The sequence below is a fragment of the Lagopus leucura genome, unplaced genomic scaffold (genome assembly GCF_019238085.1).
Source record: "Lagopus leucura isolate 7727_CA_CO unplaced genomic scaffold, USGS_WTPT01 Super-Scaffold_100004, whole genome shotgun sequence".
In the NCBI taxonomy this organism is placed as follows: Eukaryota; Metazoa; Chordata; class Aves; order Galliformes; family Phasianidae; genus Lagopus; species Lagopus leucura.
In genome coordinates, this window is record NW_024962264.1 from 6,948,567 (window position 1) to 6,970,477 (window position 21,911).

The following is a 21,911-nucleotide window of genomic DNA, read 5'->3' on the forward strand; positions in this document are numbered from 1 at the left end:
AAGCGTGGCTGCTTTTCCTTCTGTTTGCTTGTTATTATTTTATTATTTTTACTTGTGGAAACTCTGTGTTTTCAGAGGTAAAACCTGTTCCCTACTGATGTAACTTCACCAAGGAGGATCTCTATTGCTACATTTCTCCTGCAACACACTGTGTTTGAAGGGCTTTGTCTGCACTCTGCAGCACGTAGAGCCTTCATGAGTACTTAAGCCCTGAGCCCATTGCTTCCCCTCTCCCCTGCCAAGCTCAGTTTTTGTGGGAAGGAAAGGTGGTTGCTTGGTGGAGCAGGCCTGAAGGGAGCAGGGATGTGAGAAGAGCTGCCGAGCTTCACCTCCCTATGGAGGGAGCTTTACTTCCCCTGCTTCAGCAAAGTGCCTTCTGTGAAATTCATGTCTGAAGAGGGATGCAAATAGAGAAGCTGGTCTGCTGGTTTGTGCAAACTTTGGTGGACCAAAAAAAAAGAAGGGACCAAGAACAAAAACAGCTTTTTCTGCCTCAGCCTTAAAGCAGGCCAGAGACCAGACCTGTCCGTAGCTTGGGATGGAAGCAGGGCTTGTGAGGCATGTGTTAGGCTGCGCCTTATTTGCAAAGAGTCACAGGGTGTCCAGGGTCTTGGGTGTTTGGCTCAGCCTCATATTTTTTAGATGGAGACTGAAAGGCAGTACAAAGGAAGAGACATTTTGAGGTCTGAGGTGATCTGGAGCAGAGCCAGCACTGTTGGCCTTTGCAGTGAGAAAATCCTTTGGTTCACAGTGGTAAAGTAGGAATTTTTTATTTGTATCTTAAGCTTAATGGTATTGACTTAAAGTGTGTAGGTGGAGGTAGGTTGTTGTTTTCCCTAAATACGATACCCATTTTTAGTTACAGATTTTTATGAAGAAATACGTTTTATTTAAATAACCATAGATACTATCTTAGTACCTTAGCTAATATCTGATAATTCAATTAACTGGAAAGGCATCAGGTGAAAAATTGTCTTGTATGAAGAAAAGAGATAAAGTAAAATGGGAAGGAGAGCCTGATTTTTTGATTCTGGAGCTATGGAATTTATCCTAAGAATATCTGTCTTTCAGAAAAGATAAAAGCAGGCTTAAGGCTGCTGCGTTTCAGGTCAAGGGGCAAATGGATCATACCCTACCTGCCTCATGGACAGGCCATACTTATCCACATGTATTTCATAAGATACCTAAATTCACAGCTATGTAATCAAGAGCTTCGAGTGCTGAAAAAAATAGTAAAACTTCTGTATCTTGTATTTGCTTACTTTTACATATTCGGTTTTTCTTGTGACAAGAAGAGATAACTACATAAAATGTCTTGCTAGCAGAACACAAGCATACTGCTGTATGATGGGCTCATAGTCAGCACTCTTCACTGTGTATACATTTTTGAATCTGAATGTGTACAATTCAAAAAAACAGGTTTATTAGGAATCGTCAATCCCAGTTTATGCAGGGAACAGACAGTTCCTTTATGATGGAGCCTGCTTGCTCGTCTGTTACACAGCTGGGTATAGCTGCAGAACAAGTAGGAGACAAATTAGGAAGTTTGATTCTTGAAGTAACTGGAAATATCCAAGCAGAAATATGCTCCAAATCACAGACTATTAACAAGAGAATAGGAGGTACAAAGTACATTCATCTCAGAAGCATGATTCTTAAAGACAGCTCCTGTGTCTTTTGAAAGAATCTAGTCTGAACTGCTCCAGAGATGACTGCTGCTGCTAATGTTGATGATAGTTTATGGGAAGAAAGGATAATTGCAGATCCTAAGCTGTTAGTCACTATGTCCAGCTTCATTCTTTTGCCTCACTCCTAAAAACCCCCCAAATCTTCAACGGCTAAACCACCAATAACAAAGCTCCTTGTTCCCTCAGAAGTAAAGCAATTGGTGTTTGCTTCTTTACGTCTTAGTCTTCACTTAGATCCTAACAACCTTATGCTGTATGCCGTAGCCTGTACAACTTTGAGTTAATCTCTGGCCGTGAGCTCTTCTGTTGGCCTCCTTGGAGTGAACTCAAAAATAAGCCATTAAGCAGTATGGAAAGATGTATGCACTAGGAGTGCTTATCTCCACTGTGTATGAAGGAGCTTTGTATAGTTAGGTTGTACATTTTTAACTAAATGGTGATAGTTAAATGGTGGTATATGGAAAAACTCTTGATTCAGGACAATATTTAATTTTTGTAAAGTAAATTGAGTGATTCATGGGAAATATTTGTCATTTCTGTAGAATTAGTAATATTGATAATTTTGAAAGATCATCAGCAGTCTGGTGATAATACCATGTTTTTTGTCAGACAAAACGATACAGACATCACAAGGCCAGAGAGAAGGCGAGTCTTCAGAACAATGTAGAATTTTTCTTTAAGTACTTAAAAAAAGGAGAAGGTAATACAGTGACCCATCATATTCTTCTAAAGGCATAAAGTCTTAAATTTCTTCCGAAAACTTGGATATACTTCTAGGGATGAGGTTAAAGTTAACTAAGAAAACTAAGGCCACTGACCCATAAGTTATCTCTAACTAAACTCCTGAATAATCCCTTCATAAACAGTGACTATGTATATAATATAATGCCACATAACAAAGTTAAAACGGTGAAGTTATTTTTTTTTTCCCACTTAGCCAATTTAGATGTGTTGTGAATAATGTTATGTTGGTGTTTTATTGCGACAATTTGACTGGAACAGGAAAAATAGCAAAACCCAGGTACTTCTGATCATGGTGCTCGTATCATCTTAAAAGGGTCATAAGATCATCTGCAATCAATAGACGCTTTCTTTGAACATATTTTCTTGTTATACACATGAAGTAACTTTCAGAACCAGCAGGTTGTCAGCTGAGCTCAGTCTAAGGGTTAAGTATATGAAATCAAACAGATTTCACTGATGTTTTATGGAATTATAATGATTCTTCATATCTGATTGAACACTTAGGGAATTGCTGTGAGCTCACCATAATGTTATTAATGTGATTGATAGTGAATGTATAAACAGGCTAACAGGGGAAGCAGCAGTTTTCTTAGAAAACTGTGACTTTCTGTCTACAGAATCATAGAATCACAGAATGGCCAGGGTTGGAAGGGATCTGAAGGATCGTGAATCTCCAACCCCCTGCCACATGCAGGGCCTCCAACCTCCACATTTAATACTAGACCAGGCTGCCCAGGGCTGCATCCAGTCTAGCCTGAAATCTGGACAGTTGATAAATGATTTATTCAGCGATTCCGAATTATTTCACAACCCTATCTATAGACTTAAGAAATTAATCAATACTCTAACTTCACTTATTTATATAGTCTAAGTAGATGGTTCTTTTCCTTAATATGATAAACCACTGGAATGATGTATAGTTGTATCTGTTTCTAACCTAAGTTTCAATGCCTTCCTCTGCCTCTCCATAAGCAGGGCAGTCTGTGCCTATGGAGGACCTCAAAGGAAGAATTACTTGAATGTTTTCATTTCTGAAACAAGCATAAAGCTGAAATGAACTACTGGGAGTCACTGATAAATTCCATCAATTTTTTTTTTTTTTGAGAAGCACTCTATCTAGGTCAGCTGCTCTTGTTGAGACAGATTTGTTGTTGACAAAATTTTATCAAGTCCATATTTTTCCATTTGCAATTTTTTTGTTAATATATTGCTTACTGCTCTTACAGCAGCAGCCTACACACTCGTGAATTATGTGGCTTTTCTCTGTCTTTCATAATGGAACAGATACAACGTTCTGTATGTTTTCAGTTAATAATCCACACATTTTCTTATAAAATAAAAATGTTACCAAAAACCGTGAACAAAACACTAGCTATACAAAGCCCCTCCAAATGTCTGAAAAGAGAACATCTAATAACAGAACATAAAGAACAGAAAATTGATTTTCTGTAATCTGCTGGCTGGGATATCAATAGAAAGCAGAAACTTACTTTCTGAATTAATTACCTAATTTTCTTGTTCTTATCCCTGCCCCATTTCATTATAGCTGATACGGTACTGTTTATGTGCATGTGCTTGACCATGAAGTAGAGCGTTGCCTGGAGAACATCTGCATTAAGACTTAGCAAAACCGCTCTTCCAGTAAACATAGTGTTTGGCCATTTAGCGTATTGACACTGAGTAAGTGAATATCCAGGACAGAGTTTAGGAAAGTCTTGAGTCAAAAAACCGCTTAGGTGTTTTCTAAGAAGTGTTGTTGCCTACTTCGACACTGAGTTCCAGCCTTCAAGCTGGTTCTAAATTAACAAGGCACCTTTATTCCCTTTTGAAGCTTTTTTGAGACTCTTGCCTAGCAAAGTTTAGGAACTGACAACTGGCCAGTTGTTCCATGATTTGTTTGAACGCTAGGAAGAAGCCAATTAAAACCTGATTGCAATAAAGAAAAGGAGGGAGGTTAACACCTGCTTAGTAAATGGCATGAAATGACTTTGAAGTAAAGATGTATTTAATCTGGGAACGTATGAACACTGATGTGCTTTTCTTCATGTGAATTGATAATAATTCTACTGAGACATTTTTGGAAACCTGTCTTTGTTGATCAGTTCATCAAAGAGTTAAAAGATCAACATTGTGAAAGAGTTTTGCTTCACATCAGTCATTTGCTTCACAATTTGAACATGCCTGTTCCCTTTTAATCAGAGCATGGAATATATTCTGTTTTCTTGGAGAGGGCAATTTGTGGTTTCATTACTAATTGAAGTAGACTAATTATAAATGATTAGCATTTGAAAAGGCTTTTAATTGCTATATAAGGCTGGTTCAGTGTGCCTTTCCCTGCACTTCATGTGAGTGTAACTTAAAATACATAATTCAATGTAGACTTCAGCATAAAATAGGATTAAATATACTTGTAAGTCTTAGTCAGTACTGTTGATCTCTAATCCTAAACAAAATGATGCAAAATATGCAGTATTGCAGAGGACAGAAATAAGGTAATTCAATTTAAACTTGCTTTTTATGTGAGAAATACCTTCAATTTTTCTGCGTACCGTTTTATTGCAAATACTGTTCCAAGAAGAATAGTAAAAAAAAAAAATCATAAACTTTTAGTTCAAAATGGACAGCAGTGGGAGGTAAAATCAATTTAGTAAATGCAGCTGAAATTAATCATAGGAATTGACACTGAAGAGAATAGAAGAGATTCTCTAACTGCTTGCCATGTCAGTAGCAGCATGATTACAGGCATCAGTTTTGAACAAAATTGTTAATATGTGTTTACATGACCAAATTTGTAGAACAAAAACAGAATTGTTAGCCCCTTCTTCTTCTTACTGTTTATCTATAGTGGAGATCTTATTCCAGATTTTAGAGAATTCTTTCTTTTCACCATTTTCAGCACGTGAGTATGAGTGTAAGCTCTGCTTAGAAATAACTCTTCTTTGCAAGCCCAGGTCAGGGAGAAGAACAAAAAGGAGAAAACAAGTAACTTTTAGCTACAGGGCCAGTAAAGTAGTTACATTTTAGTTTCAAGGTAGGAGTAACCTTAGATAATTCCATAGTGGGAGATACGTCCTGATTTCTATTGGGATAGAGGTAACTTTCTTCCTGGTATCTGGTATGGTGCTGTGTTTTGAGTTTGGAATGAGAACCATGTTAAAAAACCAAGATGTTTCTGTTGTTCCAGAGCAGTGTGGCACACAGCCAATGATGTTCAGCTTCTCGCACTGCTTCGCTAGTGAGTAGGCTGAGGGTACGCAAGAAGCTGGGAGGGGACATAACAGGACAAAAGGATATCCCATACCATGTGGTGTCATGTGAAATGATGAGGCTGGGAGGAGTTCACTGGGGGTGGGCTGCCCCTACCTGGGGACTGACTAGCTGGGCACCTATCAGCTGGTGGTGAGAAATGGCACTGTGCATCATTTCTTCATTTTTCTTGTTTTTTTCTCTTTTTGTTTTTCTTATTAAACTGCTTTTATCCCAACCCATGTATTTTTACACTTACACCTGTTTCGATTCTTGTCCCCCATCCCACTGCGAGGCAGTATGTGTTACTTAGCTGCTGACTGGGCTCAACCTGAACAGAAGGGGTCAAACTACTAAGTATTTTGGGTTTCCCACCAGGAACTGCAATAAAATCTGGAGGATTTGGGGGAGAGAAGGGAGACTGTCAGTTAAAAAAAAAAAAAAAGAAACAAACAACAGACTAGAATGTACAGAGTTAGAGATAGCAAGAAGAGACATAGTTTCAAAAGGTACTTAGTTGTGTTGAAGGGAGTTGACAGTTCAAGGCAGGATATAGAGCGCTGTTTCTGAGCGTAAAGAGATTAAAGAGATAGGAGAAATGGTAGTTAAAGAGGCAAAAGGGGGAAGCAAACATGTTTGTACTGTGATGTGAAAGGATGTGAAAGTAAGGCAAAGATTAAAAGAAGGAATAAGAACAGACACTAGTGAAATCCGAAGTTATTGTTCCAGATTCATGATAGCGAAAAGGAAAGTAAGTAGCAGGGAGGAAAGACAAAAGTTTGTGATTAAAGCAAATAGAGAAGACTGAAATAAGTTAGAAGAAGAAGTCAGGGATCTTTCTTGAATCAGCAAATGGTGATGTTTCTGCCTCCTGAGAATGATGCAAGTAGTCAGATCCAGGTACTGAAAGACAAAAAGAATCATGGCTTCCCCTTGGCTCACCCATATTGCCCTGATCCATGCTGCCTTCTTTTCTAGCTAAGGTATGAGAAATTATGTTGGAAATTTAGTTCCTTACCATGAGTTTGAAATGGATCTAAACCCACACATTTTGTAGGTAAGGGTTTTCTGCAAGACATGTGTCTACTAAACCAGCTGAGACCAGTTTTTGAAGAGAATTACTGGTGGATTGGACACACCTTGATCTTGTGTTTGATTGTGCCCTGATCACTGGAATAGAAACCTAGAAACCTTAGTGCTATTCTGCCCACTTTCTGTATTCTTCTGGGGCTTAAGAAGGCGAGACTGGGAGAAGTGTAAAAACGAAGTCTCAGTTAAAAATCAGATATGGAGTTAGCAAAACTTTTGTGTTGGGGGATATGTTCAGTGTAGAAGATAATTGGATCACACAGTTTAGTGTCTGAAGTCATTGTATGGTGCAACAAACTTCCATGTTTGAGTCCTCTTATAGACAGTCTTAAGTTTTTTCCTTCCCTGCTGAATAGATACGTTGTTACTTGTTACTGTGTTGTCTTACTAATGCTTAGTGACTAAAAGGGTGTTCTGAACAAAGAGATAGCTGGAGATACCCTTCCTTTTCTGCCTTCACTGAAGAATGCTGTCTGGTGTGTGAGTTGACAATGCTTACTACGTAACATAGGAGTAATTTTAAATATATTGTTTACTGATATTCCTTTATTTTACATATGTACACTGTACGTCAAGGAAGACAAGTATAGGGAAATGAGATATAAAAACTTTGTTTTAAACATAACATGGGAAATATGAAAAGTACTCTGGCAAAGAGCTGCAAGCAGAGTGCATAGCTTAGTTTGTGTGTGTTCTGACAAACACATTAAACAGAATATAGCTACTTGAGATTTGAATATTCTTCCTATCATGCAAAATTAAATAGGTACACAGTTTCTTTGTGTGAGATAAGTCTTTCATACACAAGTATTTACAATATTTTTTTCCTAGTATCAACTTTTTTCAAGTCTAGAGCTTAACATCTATGGAAAAAAAATAACCACTACACCCACTTCAATTTCCTCTCCATTAATTTCTCTGTTTCCTAACCCATATCAGAAGCAAGATTTCTCTTTTTATTACTCCTTTGCTTTTCTCTGCTGTTTGTCCTTTGGTTTGAAACTGTAAGGCAGTTAATCTTTTGCCAGTGTACTTACAGATTCAGCTTGTCCTTTTTGCCGATGCTTCAGCTTGCAGCCAATTTCCTCTCTTTTCTTGTGGTTTAGAAGACCTCAGATAATTCCTTCCCCTGTTCTCTCCCAAATATATGAAATTCTAAGTAGTCATCTAACTCTCATCACATTCGTGAGGCAATTCCATCACCATCAAACTGCAGACTTGGCAAAATGTTGTCCATCTGCCTTGGAAATGATATCAGAAAGGACTGAATTTCAAAGATGCTGGTGCGGGCAATCCAATCTACAATATGGCTGCTAGAACTTTTACAGAATAGGTTGTCCTTTTGCATATCATTGCATGCAATGTTTGACCTATTATTCAGCTTGGTTAAAACCTCCTTTCAATTCACCAGTATTTCACATTTTATTTCATTGGGTCATTGGGATTTGTAGAATTTGGCCTAAAAACTGCTGATTTGCAGGAAACAATACAGCTCTGTGATAGATCTTCAGAACTTTAGAAAGGACCAATCTGATGTCAGTATGTGTTCAAATGGTGCCTGAGTGCAAGCTTAACAGCTGTTGGAATAAAGTATTGAATGCTTTTCCTAGGGTTACAAATTCCCACTTAACACTCTCAGTGATAGGTTATGAAGTTGTGCGTTAATCTCTTAGGTTGAGTAAGATAGCACTTAGAGAAGCTTTAAGCAGCTGCGTCCTCGGATTCTTCAGGCTGAATCCATTCAGATCTCCTGTAATCCATTTTGTTTTACCTCTACATTTTCAGACGTTTAGTGTGCAAGCTGTGAGTATGCACAAAAGGGTGTGTGTGAGCAATTGCAGTTATGGAGATGTCTAGTAAGCAGCAGTGCCTGAGTTGCAATGGTTCTGCCTGATGTCGGTTGTTTTCTGGGAAACATAATTTACCCTAACTCTTTAGTATTTGAAAGTGGGACAAGGAAAAATTCCTTGTCCTGTGTCTGGCGAAGTGGTGGACCAGATTTCCAGCTTGCTAAACCATGTTGCTTAGTACCGTATCTAAATGTTTCTTGAACACTTCTAGGAATGGTGACTTGGCAACCTCCCTGAACAGCCTGTTCCAGTTCTTGCCCGCTCTTCTGGAGGAGAATTTTTTCCTTATATCCAGCTTAAGCCTTCCCTGGTGCAACTTGAGGCCATTCCCTCTTGTTTTATTGGTAGTTACCCAGGAGAAGAGGCCAACCTCCCACCTCGCCCACAAGCACCTTTCAGGTTGTTGTAGAGGGTAATAAAAATACCATTTTGAATGGATAGTGTCTGAATGCCTATGGACTTACTCTCTTTATGAATGTTTATTGTGCTCATTTTGCTAGCAAATTAACCAAGAAGAATATCACTGAGATAGAAATCAATACAGTAGCGTACCTAGTGTAAACAAACTTGTGTATATTTGGAAGACAGCAGTTAAGATCTCAACTGTTCACTCTTACTCAAACAATAACGGACCCCAAATACATAACTGACTAGGAAGCTGCTTTAAAATGTCCTATAGACCAAGGCAGTTTAAAGATAATCCAAGAACACGCAGTAACAAACCTAGCTTTTCCTTTCTCCCAGCTATATATCACTCTATATGTATGCTGCTAAGCTGAACTCAGGAATGCTGTTGTCTGCAATTGTAGTGATGGATTTATGGTCTGTGTAAGAAACAGTATTTTTTCGTATTTTACATTTCAGTAAGTAGTGGTAAAGCCTTTGGCCTTTGAGTGTTTATGAGCAGCCTCTGGTTTTTCAGCTTTTTTGAAACCTTATTCCTCAGTTTCTTTTCTATGCATTTGGGAAGTATTTTTAAGTACGTATTTTAAGGGATTTAAAATGGCTTGGTCTGAATATTTGAATTTTGCCCTTTATCTGATATGATGCCAAATAGCTTTTCAAAATTCTTACCACTATATGATCAGACTCATGCTTCTTTCGTCTCTTTTTTCATCATCTTCAGGAAAGAGCTTTTCTACGAATGCTACAACATAACAGAATAACGAAGGCCCAATTTACAAATCTATTCCATGTGCTTCTTAGGGTAGATAATGTCTTTTGGCATCACAGAACCATTTTTCTGAGATTTCATTGATATTTAGCATCCTTAAAATAAGTATATATATATTAAAAAAAAAAAAAAATAAAATCTGTGGTAGGTTTACCATATTAACGAAGTAAAAAATAAAAAAAAAATAAAAATCCTTATTTCTAGGAGAGTAGCCCTAAGGTTATTTTCACCTGTCTGTTAAAATCTGTCCTTACGAGGAATGGTAAGGCTCAAAAATAGATTTGAAGTATATCTTCACTCTTGACTTTCTCTGCGGTAGCTCATTTCCCTTTTCTGTGCTTCTTTGTAATGGCCTTCTTCCAAGCTGTGAGACTGAGGAGTCAGTACAAGCTCAACACTGATTTCAGCAGGGAACTGCAGAGACATTTGCCCTTTATTGTAGATGCAGAACATAAATTGAATCCAGTGAGAGCAGCATCCTAAAATTACCCCAGGAGTAATTTTTCTAGACCAGACATTTAGATGATGAGCATTGTTCCCTTTCACTAAGCTTTTTTAATATCATAGAAAGTCAAGTATGTTCCTTCTGTAAATACTGTATATCTCTTTTTTAAACACGTTTTTTTACAGGAGCCCTTTTGGGTGGCAGTACAAATGCAAAATACTTTGGATCCAAATTAAGTCAGAAGTACAAAATCCTATTTGGAACTTTGTGCAATAAATAACTGCTGACTGTGGGTTTTGATGGAATATAATTTATCAGTTAAAATTATGGGTCATGAAACATTTAAGGCATCTAGTTCCAATACTGAGTTTTATTGTGAAAACAGTTAACTGATTAATTAATTACAGCCCATCGTTTATCGTCCTAATGCCAAGGTTTTTCTTTCTCTTCTGAAGTCAGAATCATGTCTCTTGGGATTCTATCCAGAGAACTTTTTATTACATTTTATTTTAATAGTTTGGAAAGAAAGTAGGCAGACCCCAGAGCTGCACAGCAAGAGTAACCGATTGCTTCCCTTGCTGTACAAAAGCAAAAATCACAGACAACACTTTGATCTGCAAAGAGAGAGATAATAAGCCTAAGCTATAATCCTTAGTGTATTGTTGTATTTCTCAAATTGTACATAGGGATTTTGTTCAGAAGTAGTTGATAAGACGTTTTGCAAGAGCCCAGTCGATACTGTCAGAAAATTTTAGCAACAATCACAAGTTCCTCTCAGCATCCCTCCATTAAGAATGTAGTAACTTGCAAACACCACATAGCCATTAATACTCTTCTAGAACTTAGTGGTTAGTTTTGTACATTTTTGTTTTCCTGGAAATAGTCTGTTAAGGCTAGATCCAAAAATGGGTTGCAATATCATCATGTTTACAGCTGCAGCATGGTTCCAGTTCAATAGTATATGCATTTCCAAGGGAGGTGCACTGCCCTTTGTCCAAAAAGTATTTAAGCAGCATGATATTAAACACAGTAGTGGCTATGCTCGAAATAAGTCATTATGCCTAAGGTCTTCAACTCCTTTTATTTTCCTTATATAATATACAGGAAGAGTTAGGTGCCTGGGAATTGGATCCAAATGCAATTGCGCACAGTTAATATGAAATGAAAAAGACATGAATATACTTAAGCAACTTCAGAAGCTGTTTTATCCTGTTACTAGACTCTTCCTTTTTATGCACTTGTCTACTTAACCTCAGTTCGTCATACAAAGCATAGCCAGAGATGTGAGATTGGAGGAGGTTTAAATCCACTATTCTCTGTGTATCCGCTGTATTTGTCCTGAGGGTTTTCTATGATTATATTGCCTATGTCATTCCTTTTGTATTTGTTCATTTTGCTCAGAGTAATTAAATATTCAAGGAGCGAAAAAGGAGGGGGAAAAAAAAAAAAGGAAGAAAAACAATAGAAGTATCTGGTATGGGAATCTAGAATGAATACAGCCTTGGCTTGTTCAGTCTGTTACTTGAATCTAGCATCAAATGGTTATTATACTGGGTATCTGTAGGCATCTTTAGCTACCTTTTTGTGATATACCTTTCTATCACAGTTGAAGATTCATCTTATCATCAAAGCTTCCTGTGTTACCTAGAGATGCTTTATCTAGCAGATGGTATAGGCGACCTTTCTTGTTAAGTTTTCAATTCATTTCAATGACACATTTGACACTTCTAATTATGAACGCTAGTTTCTCTGCTGATGCTGTTATATTATGTATTTTACAGGTGAGTTCTTTGACCCTATAATGCATTACAGTTATTTATTTCATATGAATTTAACTTTTCCATTTGACTCACCAAAAACAAGTACTAAGTATTTATTAAATATTATTTTTTTCTTTGGAAATGATGGTTAATGACAGTCTGGTCTGTGTTGAAGTAATGTATTATTCTCCAAAATTATTTGCAAAGGCAATCAAAAGGAAGAACAGAAATTCTCTTGTTTAAGTTGAATTTGGCCACCTTTTGAGAGGGCCATTGTTGTGTAAATGCTTTAGATCCCAATGCATATGGCAAATTACATTATTAAAATCACAGCAGAGAATGTGTTTAGTGCAGAATAAAGTAGTTGTTATCCATGGAACAAATAATATTCTCATCTTAGTGTTTTTTTGTTTGTTGTAACTACGATGTAAGGGAAGAATTTGCTTCTGATAGCATCTCCAAACCTCTTCAGCTTTTAATCTCAGAGTATGGTTTATATGTAGCTTTTTTGCCATGTTCTTCACGTCTTACTGGAATCAAATACTGAGTACACAGAGATGGGATTGCACTAACCTGTTTTCTTATGTTTCCACTTCTTCACACTCCCAGAAGAGCAAAGTAATAGGGTATGTTTAGGCCAGAAGGCTTACAAATGTCAAGAGACTCTGCCTACATGGGTTTTACCTACTCGGGTCATTATTTTAGTGCTTTCTTGAGCAATGGACATTTTTCTTCAAGATGGTCTTTCTTTAGGGGAGGAGAGGGGGTGGTATGCGCTAAGATGTTAAAAATGCCAGACTACATTTAGTTGTTCTCAAGAATGTTTAATAGTACAGTCTGAGGCAGAGATTCCTAGCATCGTTAGATTACTTTAGTATGTATTTTGTCAGCAGTCTGTATTTCTCCTTCAGTAGGTGTTGCTGTAGGATATGTTTTAGATTTGAGAATCAAGCATGAGTGTATTGAGACTGAACTAAACTTCACTGTGGGAGTATAGGGTGGCTATGTTACGAAGTTTATGCAATCATGTTTGAAGGAAGATAGCTTAGTTATCTGTAAATACTTGGATCTATTGCGATACTTGATCCCTTTCATTTTCCATAAAGAAGTCAGTACAGTTAATTTGGTCAAAAAACTTCTGAAATGAATTTCAGTGAAACCCTTTCTTCACGTTCTAAATTATATTTGTAGGCCAAATATTGAAAAGCTCTGTTACTATGTTGGCATACATTGTTGCTAATAACAGCTTCCAAAGGAGAGCTGGCCATTTAATACAATTCTGAGGTTTTTTAAATAGAAATTGGAGTTGCATGGAAATGCTAAATATATCCTAAATAAATAATTGGAATTTGCATATCATAGGGAAGTGTCTGCCATAGCGAGGTTGATTATAATGAGATTTATTACACAGGGAAAACATTTTTATATGCTGATTCAATTAGCTTTGAAAACTTGCAGTACTATGCCAGTGTTTCTTATTGCTGTTATTTGCTTCCCAGGCAGCGAATTCATTGAATGTGTTCAAGATAAGTCATAAGTCTGGAATGAAAGCAATGTCTTTGCAGAGAAAAAGTGGATACAGCCTGGTACTCACTTTTCTTGCAGTAAACGTTGTGTCATCGACTCTTCTAGTTTCAGCTCTTTTAGGGCTTGTTCCACCACTTTTACAAAGTTTTGCCATTGAATTAAGTCAAACTGGACTGAAAATTGCTTCAGTATCCCATGGAGTTTTAGGAGATTAATAGAATATTTTCAAATAGCATATTATTGCCGCTGGAGTTACTAATTAATGCCAGATCCAGTGCCCTTTGAAATCAATGTGATATTTTAAGGCTCTGAACTTCAGACCACATTCTCAAAGACAAGGAAGTATGTAAATGTAGCTGATTCCCTGTCCAAGATGAATACATGTTTCAGATCATGTCTGCATGAAATATTTAGGCCCTAGTTGAAAGCGCCTCAGTGCTGTATTAATGTTAAGCACATGCGTCGTCAGTCACACTATTTAGGCTTAGAATTAGATGTGAAGCTGAATCTGCTGCTGAGAACTTAGTAATCAAGGAAGTTCTAAAAGTAGCACTTAAGACTTTTCGTTTGGTTAAGTAATATTTTCAACTAAAATGTCTTTTCTAATTCGGAAATTCTGAACTCGTGGTTTGCTAGGTCGTTGAAAATGCTCTTCTTCAAAATTACTCAGAATAATAAAACTCCTTATATAAAGAGGCCTATTATCATAAATGAGTAAGGCACAACCTTGCAAGCAAGTGAAGAAGATTGTGTGAAGAGTAGATCTCAGTCACATACTGTAACTCCTTCAAATATGGGGAATTTTCATGAAAATTATAGTGCTTCAAAAATTCTCTTAATCTTTGCTGAAATGACATGACTTATGTCATAAATCACTTTTTCTAACTACCTAAGGTTATCTGCTTTAAATGATAATGAGCTTTATGTTTGAAACTTTACAGGATTGCAGGTAGGTAATTCTAGACGAACATATTAAAAGAGAATTTGGGACTCTTAAGCGTTACAAAGCAGAATTAGTTACTTAAATTAACAAGTGAGCTGCTAGTCAGATGAACAATTAGTGTACTGAAAGAAATAGCATAGGCAAGCTTCATTAATGTGTTGCAGTAGAAACAGCCATTTATACAATTTCTCTATCATTAAAACTCCGAATTCTTCCTTTTCTCTTAGCCTGTAAAATCACGTTAAGTTGTATAGGATCAAGGAAGAGGGGAAGAATGTAAAATCATTATTATACTGGCTGAAACTACATGGATATAAATAATAGGTACAATTATTTTCTCTATTTAAGATCCAATTAAGATTGGAAAAACACATATGAGGGCTGCTATGAAAGTAATGCTTCTTATTTTATTGTGTTGTCCCACAGTCTCGGAGGCAGATGTTGGTGGAATGGCAGTAGAGACTGAATATTTCCACCAGTGTTCAGTTACGTTCTGTTGCCACTTAGAAGATGACAACAGAGGGGCAGTCTGACAAAATGGCGTCTGACATGGAAGTGCATATTAACCAATGGGCTGTTACTGAATTCTTCCATGTTATGTTTTATTACCATTTCAGCTTTCTGCTTCTCCATTTCTTATTATGGAATGATGTTGCCAGATTCTGCAGAAAGGGGGAAAAATAATATATGTACAAATCTGTCTGCTTTTTTCCTTTGAGATCTTCCTATATATATAGCTTTTGTGGAAAGGATTCAGCTTTTCTCTTTATTTAGTAAGGATTGTTTCTCTTTGCTTGTTCTCTTGTTGAAAATCATAGTGTGTCTGTATGAACTGTTTATACACAGTATTTTGGGACGTTCAGGAAGTTGCCTTAAGTTCTTTTAAGTTGACAAGTATCCTCCAGGAGTTAGTTTTGGTCCTAATACTCTTGACAATGATCAGTGATGTACATGATGGGATTGAGTGCACCCTCAGCGTGTTTGCTGATGACCCTAAGCTGAACAGTGTAGTTGATAAACCAGAAGGAAGGGATGCCATCCAGAAAGACCTTGCTGAACTTGAAAGGTGGACCTGGTGAACCTGAAAAGGTTCAATAAAGCTAAGTGCAACGTTTTGCACTTGGATTGGAGCAATCCCAGATGTGGATACAAACTGAGTGAAGAACTCGTTGAGAGTAACCCTTTGGAAAAGGACCTAGGGGTTCTGGTTGATGAAAAACTTAACACAAGCAAGCAGTGTGCACTTGCAGCCCAGAAGACCAGTATTATTGTGGGCTGCATCAGAAGAGGAATGGCCAGCAGGAACAGGGAGGTGATTCTCTCTACTCTGCTCTCATGAGGCCCCGACTGGATTAATGTTTCCAAGTGTATGGCCTTCAACACAGGAAATATGTGAGGCTTTCATAGAGACTGTAGAGGAGGGTAATGAAGGTGATCTAAGGGCTGGAGCAGCTCTCTTATGAAGAAAGGTTGAGGGAAGTGGGATTGTTCTGGAGAGGAGCAGGCTGTGGGGAAGACCCCATTGCAGCCTTCCAGTATTTTAAGAGTTTATAAACATGAGGGAAATCATCTTTTTGCATGAGCACATAGTGATTGGACAAGGAGGAATGATTTTAAAGTAAAGGAAGGGAGATTTAAATTAGTTTTCGGGGAAAGTTTTAATGAGTGAGTGGTGAGGTGCTGGAAGATGTTGCCTGGAGATGTTGTGGATGCCCCGACCCTGGAGGTGTTTAAGGTCAGTTTGGATGGGGCCCTGAGTCATCTGATCTAGTACTTCATCTAGTGGTCAGCCGCCCTGCCTGTGGCGCAGGGGTTGGAACTTGGTGATCCTTGAGGTCCCTTCCGACCCAAGCCATTTTATGAATGTGCTTCTCACACATTGCAAACCACTCCAGAAAGAGAGCAATTCATTTAGCATAACCAGTATTATTGACCCAGATCCATCAACCATTAACTCAGTTGTGTTAATGTAGCAAGTGGTCTCTTCCAATTTGGAACATTCTGTTCTTTTTTGGAATATTTCATGTGAGAAATTTCTGTTGTGTGTAATTTGCTGCCATCGAATCCTAGCTTGCCCTCTACTCCTTCAAACGAATGCCACCTAACAAAATAACAGGGTAAAACTATTATTAGTTAGAGTCATGTCATCTTCTCAAGTAATAAACTTACTGCAGAGCTTGATAACATTCACCTATGTAGGACAGAGCAAATCTGTATTTGTGCAATAATTATTACCTTAAAGACATGGTATATTTTCTTAGCCTGTGCACGCTTGTGTAGATTTTTTTTTTTCCTACAGATAGAACCTGTTTGCTTTTGCTGGAGATGACAACAGGGGCTTTATGTCCTATTATGAAAGATCCCGCAGGTTGTTTAGATACAGTGAGACGACAGAAGGTTGTGTAATAGAGCACATCAGTTAGCAGAGAATTGCTAATTCTTCATTAACAGATTATGGTAGGTTAGTTATAATCACCTTCTCACAGAAATCCCAAGGTTCTGTTTAGTCTCTTGTGGCATTGAAGATCCTTGTGATCTATTACCAGATTATCCTTGAGAGAGCACTATACATTTTGCTCCTGGAAATAAGCTATCTACTCCCTAGCATTCACCATTACAAGCAGTCATTTATTATGATGGAACTTTGTCATTCAATTATGCTTTTATATAGAGTGCATGGCCAAAAGTCTCAATCATGAATGTCTAAAGTTGGTTAAAGAAGTTGTTGCTGTTCAGAACTCCAGATGTTGATCCTGTGCTGATGTGTCTGAGCATGAGTTCCTGTACTGGTGGAGAGTCTGTCAAGGCAGCAACTTCTGCAGGCATCTGATCCCATTGCGTTGTCATTTTTCAGGTTATGAGCATTCTCCTATGGTGTTTGAAATATCTTTCCTTCTTTTGTAGGTTATTTTTCTCAGCATGCAGTGAACTGATGAAAGTGAACAAGTATTTAGCGAAGGCTTTAATTACTTTAGCCTACTTATTATGTTCAACATCTTGCTTCATGCCTCATTTCAACTTCTTTTGATCCACGTTTTCATGAGAAAAACTGATTTATAGGTATTACAGGTAGAGAACTGATGAACAGTGAGAGACTTGTGGCATAGTAGAAAGCCTGTCAAATCTATAACCTACTTGTGTTGTGGGTGTATGTTTTGTTTTGCTGTGTAGAAAGGGATTTAAATAACTGATCGTTACTTTCCTCAAATAGGTCATCTTTCTTTGGGACTTAACTACTGCTGGTAGTCACACTTAAAAACTGCTTTATGACTGAGGCAGGCATTCAGCTGAAAGGACTTCCTGGTATTTCTGTATGCAGTAAGTGGTACTTGTTGGAGGTAGATCCGTGTGTTGGCCTAGCACAGTATCAGCAAAGTCAGCTGAGCTTGTGTAACCAAGCTGGGCTTGGCTTGTGTTGAACCTTACAAAATCCCCTAGTCAGGTAATATTTTGTCTCACATTTAACCCATTCCTTTCTTAGCCACAGGCTAAGCAGAAGAATACTTAAGCAATGGGAGGAGGTATAGAGAAGGTAGCTGCATGTGCTTTGCTCATTCACAGGGACTCAGGAAGTAGGAACAAGAGCTTCTATGATGTCTTCTATGAAGTCTTTGAGAATGTAGAGACCTAGAGAGATCTAGCAAAGCCTTAAGAAGTCATTCTTCTGGAAGGAACTTGGATTTTAGTCTTCTTTTGAACCATCTAGTATTGGGTATTCCACCTTATGCTACTTCCCTCTTCAATCCCTGCAGAACTTGTTTTACACATTGCCCTTTTGTACTGATGCTGCCATGGGGTCAGTGGTTGGCCCACATGCATTGAACGTAGCAAAACAGATTTCCTCAGGCCTGCAGTGGAAGTGGTGCACATTCAGGATTTTTTTTCTTTCTTTTTCAGCAAGTTGGATTGTGATTTGTTTGTATTTATACTCAAAATAATGTATATAAAGATTAAGTATTTACCTTTTTATGCAACTGCTTGGTCAACAGTATTATTAAGTCTTTTCTCTGCAACATAGTACTATAGACATGACCTGATTTTATATAATTGTTCCTATTTTATAAAATACAAGTTATTTGTTCTATTTGTCATTGTCTCTTGCTAAACTCCCCTCATGCTAATTGCATGTCATCCCTCTATTTTTGTACTGAGAAAATGTACTCCATTAACTGTCTGAATCATTCAACACTTCAGTTTTCAGGGTTTCTATGGTGCTGATGCGGTAGCTGTTTCTTTAGTGACTACTTTTGAGTCCTAGGATGGTACTGTGTGCTAGTATTGGAACAGATTAATTATTTGAGTGTACAGTTGTTGATGATTTTCAAAGCAGAATTGAAAAGTTGCATGAAACAGTGAAGCTTTCAAATTACTATCACTACTGTCCTGGGAACAGGGCTCTGCAGTTCCTCTCCAGGTATCTTGTTTGAATCTGGCAGTAAAATACTGTCATTAGAGAGCAGCAAGGAAGGTGTGACAGCACTTTGGGCAAGCTACCAAGCACAGGCGAAGGTCAGCTGGTGAATGAAAGCAGAGAGCAAGAATTAAATGAAAGGAGGAAAATGCCAGTGTTATGCTGACGTTTTCATTAAGGAAATCACTGAATACATGGAACAAGTCTGACATTTACTTCTACGGTGGTAGAAATCGCTACGCTGTGTGTACTGCATGTTTTCCTGTTCAGTCAGCATATTGTACAGCTGGGATAAAGGGGACTGTAATTGTTGCATAGTAGCAGTGATACAAAATTGTTCATTGACTCAGCTCTTTTCTCCATTATACGAACAACACCATAACTGACTGTGTAAGACAATTTTTTTTTAGTTATGTCTCTTTCCACCTCTACACATATCATTTATATTTATGCTTTCTAAGTTGTTTCTTTAGTTTTTTTTCTTTTATATACAGATCATCCACCATATCTTCATTTGTCTCTTGAATGGGTATGTTCACTGAAGTATTGTCATTGCGCATCTTCCATCATAAAGTGTGCTTTTTAGTTACATAGTTAGAAAATTTTGCTATCATGTTCTTTAATGATTAAGGAGTCATTCATCAGGTCAGAGAGTGAGTGGTGAATCCATTGCAGGCCATGGTGTGGTGCATTTCTGCATACCACAGTTTTAATGTGCGTATGGGTGAGTTGAATTTCCATTGGATTCATGCAAATTGCATCACTTTGGTGATATAAAAAGGTCATAAGGGTAAAACAGCCTTTGGAAATGCTCCCTGCTTTGGAGTGTTCTGGGGTTACACGTAGGCCCAGAATGGTTAATCATCTGCCTATTCTGTGCAGGTATATGGCTCATAACGACACTGGCAGCCAGAATATGAATTAGAGTAGCTTTAAACTTTCTCTAATTGATGCTAGGAGTTCAGCAGGTTCCCAGGCAACTTGAAAATACAGGGAATATAACAGTGGCTCAGAATGCGTGGTGGCAAATTGCAGTCCTTTTGAGCTCAGACACAGAATTCACACTGAGCTTGAGCGTGGCGTAGTGGGAGTCCAGACTCAATGCTGGGTGTTTAATCCTTCTGGAAGTTTCTTGTAGCACTGAGCCAACAACCCTGGGGATATGACACATGGCCTGCTTATTTCAATTTCATTTTTTGTAAATGTAATTCCTTCTGCTGTTTCTTCATATGCAACAGAACATCTAATTTGCACAAAGAATGGTATTAAAATTAGCATGCTTCCAAAGCATATGGGTAGAGTGCAACATAATGTTGCCTTTCCACAGACCACCAAGAAGAGAGAGAAAAGGGACTTCCCTGGAAATATGCAAGGCTAGGCTGGATGGGGCTTTGAGGAACCTGGTCTACTGGCAGTTTTTCCTTCCCATGACTGGAGGTTGGAATTAGAGAGTCTTTGAGATCCATTCCAACCAAACCCATTTTATGATTGTGTGGTTCAATGGAAAGCCAAAAAATTGGCAGTGTGGGAGATTTTTCTACACCATTGGGTAACTAAGCTCTGTCAGTAGCCCTTGCAGTGCTTCCCTGGTCATTCGCAGTTATATATGGTAGTTCTGTGGGAGTACATCAGCCAACTTCTGTTAAAATAAAACCTGGATGTGCTTCTGTGGGTAGCTCACTACAGGGACAGCTTGTTTTCACATGCAAGAAAGACCTTGGGATCTTTGTTTACATAATCCTCCGACACTCTCTCAGCAAACTTTGCACCCTGAAATACCTTAGTCTGTCTCAAGCTATACTCAAGGCATGTAATACAGGCTGTTGGTATCCTGTTAAAAAATACTTTTCTGGAAGGTTGCGGTAAGGTCATAATTTTGTGTATTTCGAACAGGAAAAACAAAACCCTTCTTTTTAGGGGTGGCTATTGAAGCAGCAAATGGAGCTAGAAGGATTAAGTTGAAGTACACCATACTGTGGACCACAGTTTACTTTGAACATCAAGACTACACTGATGGGGCTGTACCCCAAGGAAATGTAGATGTGATCTTGCCCTTCCAGGTGGTGTAAAGTCAGTGTATGTTTTTTATTCTGTAGGTGTAGCTTTGTCTTCCTGTGTTACCAAACGAGGCTAGGGTCATCAAAAAGGTCAGCCTTGGGGCTGCAAATATATTGAGGAGTTTCCGAGTTCTGGCCATAAAAACAATTGCTTTTCTGAGATGGAGTACTTTCCTTTCACGCCTATGTTTAATTTACCTTCGAGAAAATTTAACGAGATATGCGAAAGGACGTGACGTTGTTTTTTTAACAGTGATAAAATGTCATAAAAGCATGACTTAAGTTCCATATTTTGGACTTAGTACTTGAGCTAAAGTTGAAGACCATACTGATAATTTACTGAATTGGATATTTCTGATAAAAAAAAAAATAATCACACCATGTAAAGAGTGGATCATTAAATTTCTCTTAATGTAGGATGGACTTAAGAGGTGCAATTGTTAGGATGTTTAATAATATTCAATTCTGTGTCCTACTACATGGCTCAAGTAGGGATTTCCAACTTCTTTTACTCCATAGATTATGGGTTATATCCCATGGACTCGGAAAGGTAGTAGCATCATCAGTCAGACCTACTGTCATTGTAATGGAAAGGAGATTCATCAGGGAAAAAAACCTCAGCTGGTCACTGGCAGATCATTTCTTTTTTTACTCTTCAACAATACAGCAGTAGTAGATTGATAAGAATGAAATATCTGTCTCGTAAGAATTTGCAAATACATTTATTGTGTTCACAGATGTGATAACCCAAAACTAAACGTTTTACTGAGGTAGAAGATATATTCTAGGATGTATTTCTAGCAGTCCTACTGGTCCAGAAATTCTTTTTTTAGAGTCTGTCTTTAGTTTCTATGGCTCTGTAGTTAAAAAGTCTTTTATTTCATTTGCTTTCCTGTTTTCAGCAGTTTCTGTGACAGTGTCACATAGTTGTTTCTGTTAAATGATCGTAATTGTTAGCTTGAGCTTGCTAGGTGTTT